Here is a 12000-nt window from a genome sequence, read left to right as displayed (position 1 = left end):
GATGCGGTGCCCAGGAAACCTGCTCTTCACATCAAAGGAGAGACAGACTTTCCCAGAGCAACCCACACTGAAGAAGCTGACGCCACCATAGCCACCATAGCTGTGCCCGAGAAATGCTGAAAGAAGCTCACTGCAGGCCAGGAGAACGGCGCAAGGACAGCCCTGAAGCACCAAGAGCAGGAGACTCACGCAGAGGCCGCACACAGCCCCATGCAAAGCTAGTCACAAGAGGTGCGCGTGTGCCACTCCACGGTGCAGCGGGGCCCAGAGGGATAACTAGCCCAAGCCAGAACCACAGTGACTCGGCAAGGGAGATCCAACAGCAAAGAGACGGACTGGGACCGAAACTCAAAACGAGTGGGAAGTGGAGCCAAAGGAGAGGACTGTGTTTTGTTTTGCTTTTGTGCTGACATTGTTGTGAGCGTTACCTGTTTTAACATTTTTTAAAGCTTTATGATAAGCACAAAGCAAAAACCTTTAATTCATACCAGAAAGCTAAAAGGAAAGGACCAAAACATACTACTAGGGAGAAACATCGCATAATTGGAAACAAATATGGTACTAAAAGAAGAAAGAATAAACTTATCTACAAAACAACTAGAAAGTAATTAACAAATGGCAATAAATCCTTATCTCTCAATAATTACTTTGTAAATGGATTAAATCTTCCTATTCAATGGCATAGAGTGACTAACTAGGTTTTTTTAAAAACTAGGGCCCAACTTGCATGCGGCCTATAAGAGACATACTTCAGCTACAAGCACGAATGTAGCCTGCAAGTGAAGGAGAACAAATGTAAACCAAGTGGAAGAGAGAGAATTATATCTATGTAAACTACAGAGCACCTAAGTATGTAAGGCAAATTAGTGATACATCTGAAGGGAGAGCGGAAGGCAACAGGCTGATAACTGGAATAACTGGGGAATTCAACACCCACTTTCCTCAATGCACAGATCCTCCAGGAAAAAAATCAACAAACCTAAATTAACTGCACTCTAGACACAAGGAAGAGGTCTAATGGGCTGTTGCACAAACATGAACTTACGTATTTAAAAAAAAAAAAAAAAAAACTTATGAATAGATAAAGAAAATGTGGTATGAGTGTACATATGACAGAATATTATTCAGCTTTAAAGAAGAATGAAGTTATGGAATTTGCTGGTAAATAGATGGAGTTGGAGAATATCATGGTAAGTGAAATAAGTCAAACCCAAAAATCCAAAGGCCAAATGTTTTCTCTAATATGCAGATGCTAATTCAAAATAGGGAGGGGACTAGGGAAGAATAGAGTTACTTTATATTAGGTAGAGGGGAGTGAAGGGAGGGGAAGGGGTATGGAGTAGGAAGGATAGTAGAGTGAAATAGACATTATTACTTCATGTACATGTACGACTGCATGACTGATGTGATCCTATAATATGTACAGTCAGAAAAATGAGAAATTACACTCCATTTATTTATAATCTGTCAAAATGTATAAATGCATTCTACTGTCACGTACAACCAATTAGAACAAATAAAAAATTTTTAAAAACCTTAAGACTTCACCAAAATTGTTAGAGCTAGCAAATTCAGTAGAGTTCCAGGACTCAATATCAACATTAAAAATTTGATAGCATTCCTGCACACTAATAGAAAACTATCTGAACAATAAGTCAAGAAAACAATTGTCGTTGGACATTGTGGTGCACACCTATAATCCCAGTGGCTCAGGAGGCTGAGACAGGAGGATAGCCATTTCCAAATCACTGTCAGCAATTTAGCAAGATAGTAAGCAGCCTATGAGACCCTGTCTTGAAATTTAATTAAAAAAAAAAAAAAGGTGCTAGGAATGTGGCTTCCATGGTTAAGAGCCACCTCTGGTAGAAAGAGAGAAAGAAAGGAAAGAAGGAAGGAAGGAAGGAAGGAAGAGAGGTAGGGAGGGAGGGAGGAAGAGAGAAAGAAAGAAAGAGAAGGAGAAAGGAAGAAAGAAAGAGAGAGAAAGAGGAAGAAAGAGAAAGAAAGAGAGAGAGAAAGAAAGAAGAAAGGAAGAAAGATAGAGGGGAGGGAGGGAGAGATAAGAAAGAAAGAAAGAAAGAAAGAAAAAGAAAAAAGAAAGAAAGAAACAAAGAAACAAAGAAAGAAAGAAAGAAAGAGAAGGAGAAAGAAAGAAAAGAAAGAAAGAAAGAGAGAAAAAGAGAAAGAATGAAAGAAAGAAGAAAAAAGGGGGAAGGAGGAAGAGAGAAAGAAAAGAAAGAAAGAGGAAGGAAGGAAGAAAGGAAGGAGGGAGGGAAGGAAGGGAGGGAGGGAGGAAGAAAAAGAGAAAGAATGAAAGAAAGAAGAAAGGAAGAAAGAGGAGAGGGAGAGAGAGATAAGAAAGAAAGAAAAAGAAAAAAGAAAGAATGAAAGAAACAAAGAAAGAAACAAAGAAAAGAAAAGAAAGAAAGAGAAGGAGAAAGAAAAGAGAAAGAAAGAAAGAAGGAAGGAAGGAAGGAAGGAAGGAAGGAAGGAAGGAAGGAAGGAAGGAAGGAAGGAAAGGAAGGAAAGGAAAAGAAAATCAATCGTATTTATTGTACCTACAAAACAAATAAAATGACTAGGGAAAAATTTGTCCACAAAAGTGAAAGATCTCTACACAGAAATTGATAAAATGCTGATAAAAGAAATGGAAAGGGACACACATGGAAGGCTCTCCTGTGCTCAGGGACCTGAAAGACCGATAGTGCTGAGGTGCTGCACTCTCCAAAGCAAATTGCAGTGCCACGCACACTCTTCCAACACACATCTTCACGGAAATATTTCACTTGTTCTAATGTGTTGAACATGACAAGAGAATGCATTTATACGTTTCGATAGAGCACACATACATGGAGCGCACTCTCTCTACACATACTGCAGGAATTTAAAAAGGATTCCTACAATTCATGTGGGACTACAGGAGCTCCTGTGGAGTCAAAGCAATTTTCAGTCAAAAAGACAAAAGAGGAGGCCTCACACTTCCTGACTCTAAAATATTCCACAAACCCATGACGACCCAGAGCATGGTGCTGGCATAGCAGCAGACCCAGGGACCCAGGGAGCAGGACTGGGCAACGTGCAAGGGATCCTCACGTTGTAGCCAGCGGATTCCCAACAAAGGTGCCAAGAACACACGCGGAAAGAACCATCTCCTCCACAAAGGGCCTTGAGAGAACTGGAGAGCCAGACACCAGAGCATAAGTTAGACTTTTATCAGGATGGATGAAAAACCTAAACATAAGATATGAAATTCCTAAAATGATGCACAGGGGCAACTCCATCACAGTGGTCTGGGAACTGTGGATATGACCTCAAAACAAAATCAGACTCCACATCATGTCCAACCACAAGAATGGGATCCTACTTAAAGCAAGTTAAGCAAGCTTTTACAATATGTCAAAATACTCTCTCCTGTCATGTGGATCTAAAAAGGACAAGTAAAAAAATAAAAAGCAAGAGCAACAAAAGCAAAAATAGACAATGAGATTGATTAAAGTAAGTTAAAAATCCTCTTCACAGCAACCGGGTTGACCAAGTGAAGCGACACCATACAGAGTGAAAGAAAATCTTTAAAACCTTGATACATTTGATGAGTGAATTACCAAAATTTGTAAGAAACTCAACAGTATAAAACTCAGTAGTGTAAAAATGACTCTAGTTGGACAAGACAGGTGTCTTGACTCTAAACAGACAAGTCACCTGAGTAGACATTACTTAAAGGACATATAAATGGCCAACAGCTGTAGGAGGAAAGGACCAGCATCAGGGAAACGCAGGTCAGAACTACCTGAGACATCACCCCGCATCTGTCAGATGGCTATTTTCAAAGAGAAGAATAAGGAATGTCCTGGAGGTGGAGAAGGACCCTTCCGGTTGCCGGAGCGGAAAGGCACTGTCGTGTGAGAAGACAAGTGCTGTTCGCGGTAGGTGGGAGTGTGAGGAGGCGCGGCCTCCCCGAGAGGTGGGAAGGGTCTCCAGCAACCTCAGTCAGTCCGCCGTATGGCCCGGTCCTTCCACTCCCGAGCATGCAGCCGGGGCAGCGAGACGTGTGGCCAAGAGCTGTCCGCACGCTGGTCTTTGTGGCAACACTGTCCATAGCGGTGAAGAGACAGGATGACCCACCGGCCATCGGCAGATGAGAGCACAAATGGATGCACACGGGAGCACGGCTCGCCCCCTAAGAAGAGGACGGCCACAACACTGTGTTCCTGGAGGCTGCTGTGTCAGGCAGCCTCAGGCACAGGAAAGCAAATGCCACGCGATCTCACTTACATGTGGGATTAAAAAGGGTGTGAGGACGATGGCCACCAGGTCTGATCGCGGGAGCAGTGCAGAATCTCAGATCAGTGACTGCGCTCGCCCCCACCACCGCTGTCCCTGAGATACGTTCTTGCTGTTTCCCATGCTTATCTCAAACTCCTGCACTGAGGCAAGTGTTCCCCCCGGAATATTGCACAGCATGAGAACAGCAAATGAAAGCATATTGATATTGTGTGTTTCCAAAGTGCTAACTTTTAAATATTCTCACCATTAAAATATAATGTGATGGCTGTCTCAGTTAGCTTGATTTTGTCACTCCACAATGCATACATATGGCAAAACATTGCACTGGACCCATAAATATATCCATCATTTGTTGATTATAAATAAAAATTAAAAGATGGAGAATGATATCTGAAGCAGCAACTGAGCCCAGGAATCATGCTAAGCAGGAGGCACGGCAGCGGCAGAGGCTGTTTGGGGAGTACCATGGCGGAGGTGTAGGGGAGCACCGGCAGAGTCCTGAGATGCACGGCTCTGCCTCTGCCTCCCTTCCAGGGTCCTGGCCATGGAGCCAAGGGAGCTGGGGTGCTGGGGAGGCAGTCAGGAAGGGCTGCCTACGCCATGGCGGCCAACAGTCCCAGACTCTCTGTGATTCTGTCAGTGGGGGTTACTTCTCGTCCACTTCACACATGGCCCCCACTAGGATCCCAGGCTGGTGGGGCTTCCTGTCCACAAGCTTCGGAGCACGGGGGCAGAGGAAGGGTTCATGCTCCTCTGCTCACAGACATTCCTCCAGGCAGCCTTCAGTCACGACCAGTCTTCTGTGGACGAAGAAGAGCCATCGCCTGCCTCCTGAAGAGGCCGCCGTGTGCACCAGGAGACCACCACAGGAGAAGGGTTCTCAAGCCAGCCTCTGCCAGGGCTTTCTGGGAAGGACTGCTCTTCCAGGTATAAGTAAATCCCGGTCATTGTTCATGCTGCTCTTCCTCATTAAATGGATTTCTGTAAGGATGTGAGGATTGGAGCTCTGGTACCCATCTTGAAGCCATGAGGCAACCTCCACAAGCAGAGGATGGCAGGGAAGACAAACAGAAAGGTCATGAGCGTCAACAACACCATAGGCCTGCACCCAACTGCCCTGCACACTCCAGCCATTCATCTGGGCACTGGAGTTACTTTCCTACTTAAGTCACGACTAGTCAGATAATTTGTCGCTTGTAGCTGATCACAGGTCTGTAATAACTGCAACAACACTAATAGCAAAATCGCAACAGAGACCTAATATTCAGTGAGGCAACCCTGAGGGTAGTGAATTCCAGTGGGCGATGGAGACGCTGGTACAGTGGTATGAGCTGGCATACGGCGATTTTTCTGCAGAGTCCAAGTGCAGGGCACAATGTCAGTTAGTCTTTGATTTGGTAGTTGCACACTGACTCAGCACGTCTCTGGGCTAGGCCCTGGGCAAGGGAGACACAGCTATGAAGGTGTCTGCTGTCAACTCCTCAGGAAAGCAGAAGGAGGTGCTCTCTAGAGCCGGAGGCTGTGGGACAAAGTGGGGAGGCCAGGGTCTTTGGGCCACACGTAGGCAGAGCCTTCCTGACCACAGACCCCCATCAGGAAGGTGCAGGAGAACAACAGGAAGAGAGAGATTGCCAGCAGGCCTGCTTGGCCCAGGCTTGCCGGCTGCCGGCAGGAGAGAGCATACACCTGAAGTCATGTGCTCCCTACCAGAATCTACCCTGCACATGTCACTCAGTGTGAATGACTGACTCTCAATGGACTCTGGCTGCCACCTCTGCCCCTGGCTGGTTGGAAGACATGCGTACCTTGAATGTGCTTTAGAACTTCTAAATGAGCTTTGGCTAGAAACTCAGAGTGTAATTAACTGAAAATGTGAGAATCCCATAGTTGGCTACAGCAATTGAAAGAGTTTTAAAGGAAAGCCACTCCTCTCCTGTGTCTTTAACGAGGGCAATTTTAATTAAACCACACTGAAGTCTGCAGTTCCACCTCTTTAATTTGATCAATTGTGATTCCTACAGCATGGAATCTCAGCTGAGCCAGAGACAGATCAAAATGTGCTTCAGCTCAGTGTGTGAGCACCGAGGTCCAGGTGACATGCAACCCCGAGTGCTCATTGGCTTTCAGCGTGGAGAGGGAGGGGTGTGGGAGGGTTAGCTGTCACATGATCAGGACAGGTGAGTGAAGACCTCAAGGAAACTTTCCTCCCAGGTGTAGGACGACCAGAGTATTTGGGAAAGCCATGGGAAGTACCAGTCAGTAAACTGTGGGTCACGCTCATTAGGTGACAGAGGGGAACACGCTGCCAGACCTGGGGCTCAGGATACCATGGGCCTGTCCCACCCCTCTCACTGGGCACAGACTGGAGCCATTGACCATCTTTGAGACTGTCCCAATGTCACCAAACAGAGACTGAGGAGCCACAGGGTGCTGTTCCCTGCCTTGTCCCTCCAGGTGACACCAGAATGCAGCTCTCTGGGTGGTGGCAAGACGCTCCTCCTACATGTGCCATTCATCATATATTTGTTCAAGAGTTCCTCCACCAAGAGCAAGAACCCTGGGGTGGTTCCAATGGTGGTCCCAAAAGATACACCCAGAACCAGATCCCTGTAACGCGTGAACATGACCTTATTTGGAAAAAGAGTCTTTACAGATGTAACTAATTTAAGTTTCCCAATATTAAAAAAAAAAAAAAAAAAATATATATATATATATATATATTGGTTTTTTTATATATATATATATTGGTTTTCTGGTTGGCCCCTAAATCCTGTCACAAGTGACCCTAAAAGAAACAGGAGAGACATGCGTAGGAGGATGTCATGTGAAGACGGAGGCAGAGCCTGGAGAGAAGCTGCCACAAGCTTGGGGACACCAGGAAGTGGCAGGATGGCTTTTCTCTGGAGCAGCTGGAGGGAGGGCAGCCCAGGGACCTGGGTTTCAGACTTCTGGTCCGTGAAACTTGAGGAAAGCAAACTCTGCTCTGCAGCCCCTTGTCACAGCAGCTGCAGGAACTGACGGAGCCCCGCCCCGGGCTCTCCAGGGCCCCAGGGCTCTCTGAGCCATGTGCTGCTGCTGCTGAGGCGGAGTGGGGAAGACGGTGGCCTCCTGTGCTCCTGCAGACCCAGACACCCCGCCCCGTGGAAGTCATCTTCTGGGCCTCTGGCAGCAGCCAAAGCCGGCCCCGGAGGCCTGGGAGCCCTGGGAAGGCCGGGCTGGCCCGGGTGCACAGGATGGGCCATGTCTGGGAGAACCTTCTGCTAAGGAGCTGGCACGGGCACGGCACTGCGCAGGCAGGATGTCCTCTCTGGAAATTCAAAGGCCCTGGGCCGACAAGCAGGTCGTTCCAGCTCCACGCCGGAGCCCTCTCGAGGGTACACGGAAGGCAAAGCCGAGTCCTGGGCCTAGCTTGTGGTGGTAGCTCAGCAAATATTTGTTCAGCAGCCGTCTTCTCCTGGGTTATGTAACCCTACTTAAGGAAAAACCGTGTGTGCCCTTGGCACCTCACGCGGGGAACCAGACCAACCATCCAAGGCGGTAAGTCACCAAGCTTTACACTTTCAAAACACATAAAAGCAATTCTTAAAGAACATTCTCCACACTATTTTAAGTGTTTCATAAAGCCCCTGGTCCCTTTGCCAGCGTGTGGTGCGTCCTGAGCCGGAGGTTTCAACTTGGGTTCAGAGAGAGGTCCCCTGGGTCCTGCCTCTCCCCTGGAGCACATGTGAGAGCGGGCAAGTGGCCACTCTGGACATGGCCGGACCCCGAGGACCCAGCTCACAGTGGGAGGACTCTAAGCAGATCCCTTTCCACCTTGTGTTTTATTTATGGAGGGTTGTTCCCTGAGCAGAGGAAGCGAAAGATTAGATCATATTCCAGAATACTGTGTGAATTCCCAAGTCTGTTCAGAGGAACAAGAGGCCACAGCCAGGAGAACTGGATTAAAGCGATAAGCTTTCAAGAGTCTCCTACTGGAGAGACTGAGGCAGGAAGATGGCAAGTTCAAGACCAGCCTGGGCTCCTCAGTGATTGAGTGATTTAGAATAAAATAAGAAGGCAGGGAAGGTAGCTCAGTGGTGCAGCACCTGCCTGGTCTTCCCAAGGCTCTGAACTCAATCATTAGTACCCCCAACAGACAGAAAAATAATTAAATATTCTGGTGTCTGGTATTCGAATCTAATTGCCATGATGTAACTAATCCTTTCAACGATGCAACGTCTGGGCCATTGCAGGGTTTGGATGAGCGTCTCATGTCATGCCTGAAACCAGGGCTGAAGGGTGGGGGCATGCAGAGGAGAAAGAGGCAGCAGGAGGCCAGGAGTCTGCACCTGACCGCCTTCACTCGCCACCCTGCCCGCGATGCCCTTCCTCCTTCTTAAGGTATCCTTTGCTGTGTCACCAGTCCTGTGAAAGTTCCAGGGAGGAAATGTAATCAGGAATATGAAGTCATGAACCAGGCAAGAGCAGAATGTTTCATACACACAACTCCAATTTTTAAAACTATCTGGATCAAAGTAGGATTGCCCCAAACCTGACCCCTTAGGGTGTGCCCACTCAACTACATAACAGCTTCCTCCCACTTTCCTGCCACTTAGCAGAGGGACAGGGAGGAGTGTGACAACACCGTGGTGTTCTCATGGAGTGGCCCTGTGAGCTTATAGCAAAATGCACCCCTCTCCAGCCGACAGCCAAGGCAGTTTGGGAGAGAACAGCAGACTGTCCGTTTGAGAATAAACGCCAGGGTAGACAAAATCACAGCAGCTCCGAAAGACTGAAATGAAATAAAGCCCTAGCTCACGCAAATTTGGCCAATTATACTTTAGACAACTACTCCAGAAAAAATCTGTGAAGGATTTTGAAGTTTGAATTAGACCTTTAAAATGGATTCGAAGAATAGAAAAACAACCTACGTTTTAAATAATAGGGTGGGCGCCGTCGATTCAAACCTACTTGTTCGGGTCGGTCCATCAATGCAGACTCGTGAAGCACTGACTGGCAGATGCCATGCTGGGTGCTGGCTTCAGGGGTACACAGACACAGGGACACATTTCCTTGCCAACTTCTACCCTCTGTGACCCTGGTCCTGGGAGTCCATTCCTCACAGACAAGCTGTCCACGCTCTGGATTCTCCAGGCTGAGCAGCATATGCTGGGCACTGGTCTCTGGGAATACGGCCCTCTCTGTTGGATGCAGCCCCTCTCAGCCTACCTTTCCAGATACTAGGCTCACCTTGGACTACATGGGTGGCTCTCTCCCCCACATAATCCTGTTCAGGGTCACTTGAGTTACCTCTCCCATGGGGCACCCCAAGCAGAAGTGTCTGTGGGCCCCTCATTTATACCCACAGCAAACTGCCCACTTTATAATGTGTCCAGTTAGGACATCCATGGGACTGGCCCAGGGGGCCAATGGCAGCATCAGGCATCCTCTGGCCTCAGATTAATCCTGCCTCAAAAGTGCACCCTGCCAGTTCCTTTTATCTCTGAAAGAAGTGGTTTTCCAGAAAGTTTGTCTGTGTCCCCTATGTCCTTCACCCGTCTCCAGTTTTGCCCAATGAGTATGACAGGCAATGCAAGGATCAACAAGCCCAGCAAGGGATTTGGCAAGGGGAGAAATGGGTTGCAGGCAGATGGCAAAGTGAGAGTGTGTTGTTGATGCGAACACATGCACAAACCTGCACACACACCTGTGCGCATATGCACGTTGAATGCACCTCCCAGCGATGGTGACGCACAGAAGGGGGACCCAGGGACAGGGTATGGGGAGCTTGGGGCATTTTATTGTTACAACAGAATCATCTGACACTTTGTAAAGGAAAGAGGTCTCTTAAGGTCATGATTCTGTGGCTGCTGAGGCCTGCTGGATGCGTCCCAGTGTGTGGTGAAGTGGGAAAGAGGACCCCATACAGAGGGCACAGGAGAGCAGGTAGCCGGCCGGCTCATCAAGGTACCAGGCCTGCCGGTGTTGTCGCTCTGAGGTCTTGTCACCTCCCCATGCCTTATGGCGTCCAGCACCCTCAACACCTGCACAGTGAAGCGGGAGGGGTGACGTACGCAGTGAGGAAGAACTTACAGGAAGTCGGCAGCAATCAAACTCTGGAGTAGACAGGCTCGTGTGCCAGGCGGGCAGTGCTGCGGAACCCCGCGGAGCGAGTCGGGAGGAGGGGCTTGTCCCTGAGTGGCCGTGGACGTCCCCTGCGCAGGCGCGTTTCCGAGAACTCTCTGCAAAAGCACCTCCCTTCCAACAGGTGAAACCCCCCTCCGGGCAAAGCAGGGGTGTGGCGGTGGAGCGGCATCACACAACCTCTTCTGTAGCTCACTGCACGGTGACATCCAAAAGTTAGGTGCAGGCGCTTCAGACCCTGGGCTCCACCGACTGCCACAGATCTGCAGTAGCACTGCTCCCTTCCTCCTCTGCACCGGAAGCCCCTTGGCACAGTGAGGTGCAGGGTTGTCCCCAAGAGAAGGCACCGTAGTGCCTTGAGGAAGCTTCTGAACTCACGTTGCTCTTGCTCGTGGCAGATGCAATCGGTGACATGTTCTGCATCTACTGTGCATGCGTGGGACGAGCGGGGGACGAGGCGAGCCTGGCTTCTTCCTGCCGGGGTGCACTCCTCCCCGCACCTGTGCAGCTCCGTGGGGTAGCTTAGGATGGCCCCTCTGCCAGCATCCGCTGGGCTGGCTCTCCCGTGAAACTGTTAGCTCAGGCTGGTGTCGCAGGCTAGATGTCCCAATGCAGGGAAGCCGTGCAGAAAGGACCTCGTCCTTAGCAACAGCCACCATAATGGGGGTCACCCTGTCCGAGAGCACTGTGCTGCCAGCATCTCTGCCATTCCAGATTTCTGTGTGACGATCAACACTTCATAAAGCAAACAACCAAATGTTATAAAATTTTGTAATAAAGGACATGGCTACCGGCTCCACAAATCTATGAAAAACCCACTGGATCTGACCTTGGGAAGGTCATTTCATTCACAGTGTTTCACAAACAATAAAAGCGTTCTGCATAACAATCAGCTGGAGATAATAAAATCCAATCCTAACAGTGAATATGATTTTTCAAATTCACAATTAAGCACAAAACCCTTTGTTCAAGCAAAACTTCTCTGGAATTCAATGCCTAAGGTGAGAAAAGTGTAGCTGTTCTACCTGAGGGATGAGGAAGCCTACCTGCAAAGCCTCCCCAGAACCCCCACAGCGTGGAGCCTGTTCCCATGTTCCCATGGGAGGACCCGGGCTCCAGGACAGGCAGCAGGTGGAGCAGTCAGGTGGGAAGCCAGGTCTGACTCCCAACCTGGGGCTCGCTCTTCACCCCCATGCACGTGAACTCAGGGGATGTGCAGATTCTGTGCACGGATACTGCATTACCGCTGGGCTTCAGTCCACAGCGCCCATGTGAACCAGCTTCATGATACTCGCTGGCAACTCCTTTTCAGCCACCAGTGGCGACTCCTCAACATCTGGGAAACAGGGTCCACGCTCATTACTCCGACGCTGAAGTCCACACTGCTCGTCCTCAGCGGCCCTTCCTGCATCCTTTGATTGGCTGTCCTGCAGCCTCTCCAGTGCCCTCCCAGGTTCCCAGGACTTGCCCAAGACTACGATGCCCTCTTCACTCAGGATCTCCTCCATCCACCCAAGTCGCCCTTCAAAGCCAGCGATGGTGTCCTTGCACTCTCTCCTTCCCGACAGCATTCATTACTGACCCTCGGACGCAGCA

Source organism: Sciurus vulgaris, assembly GCF_902686455.1.
Source record: "Sciurus vulgaris genome assembly, chromosome: 6".
Lineage (NCBI taxonomy): Eukaryota > Metazoa > Chordata > Mammalia > Rodentia > Sciuridae > Sciurus > Sciurus vulgaris.
This window is presented reverse-complemented; position numbering follows the sequence as displayed.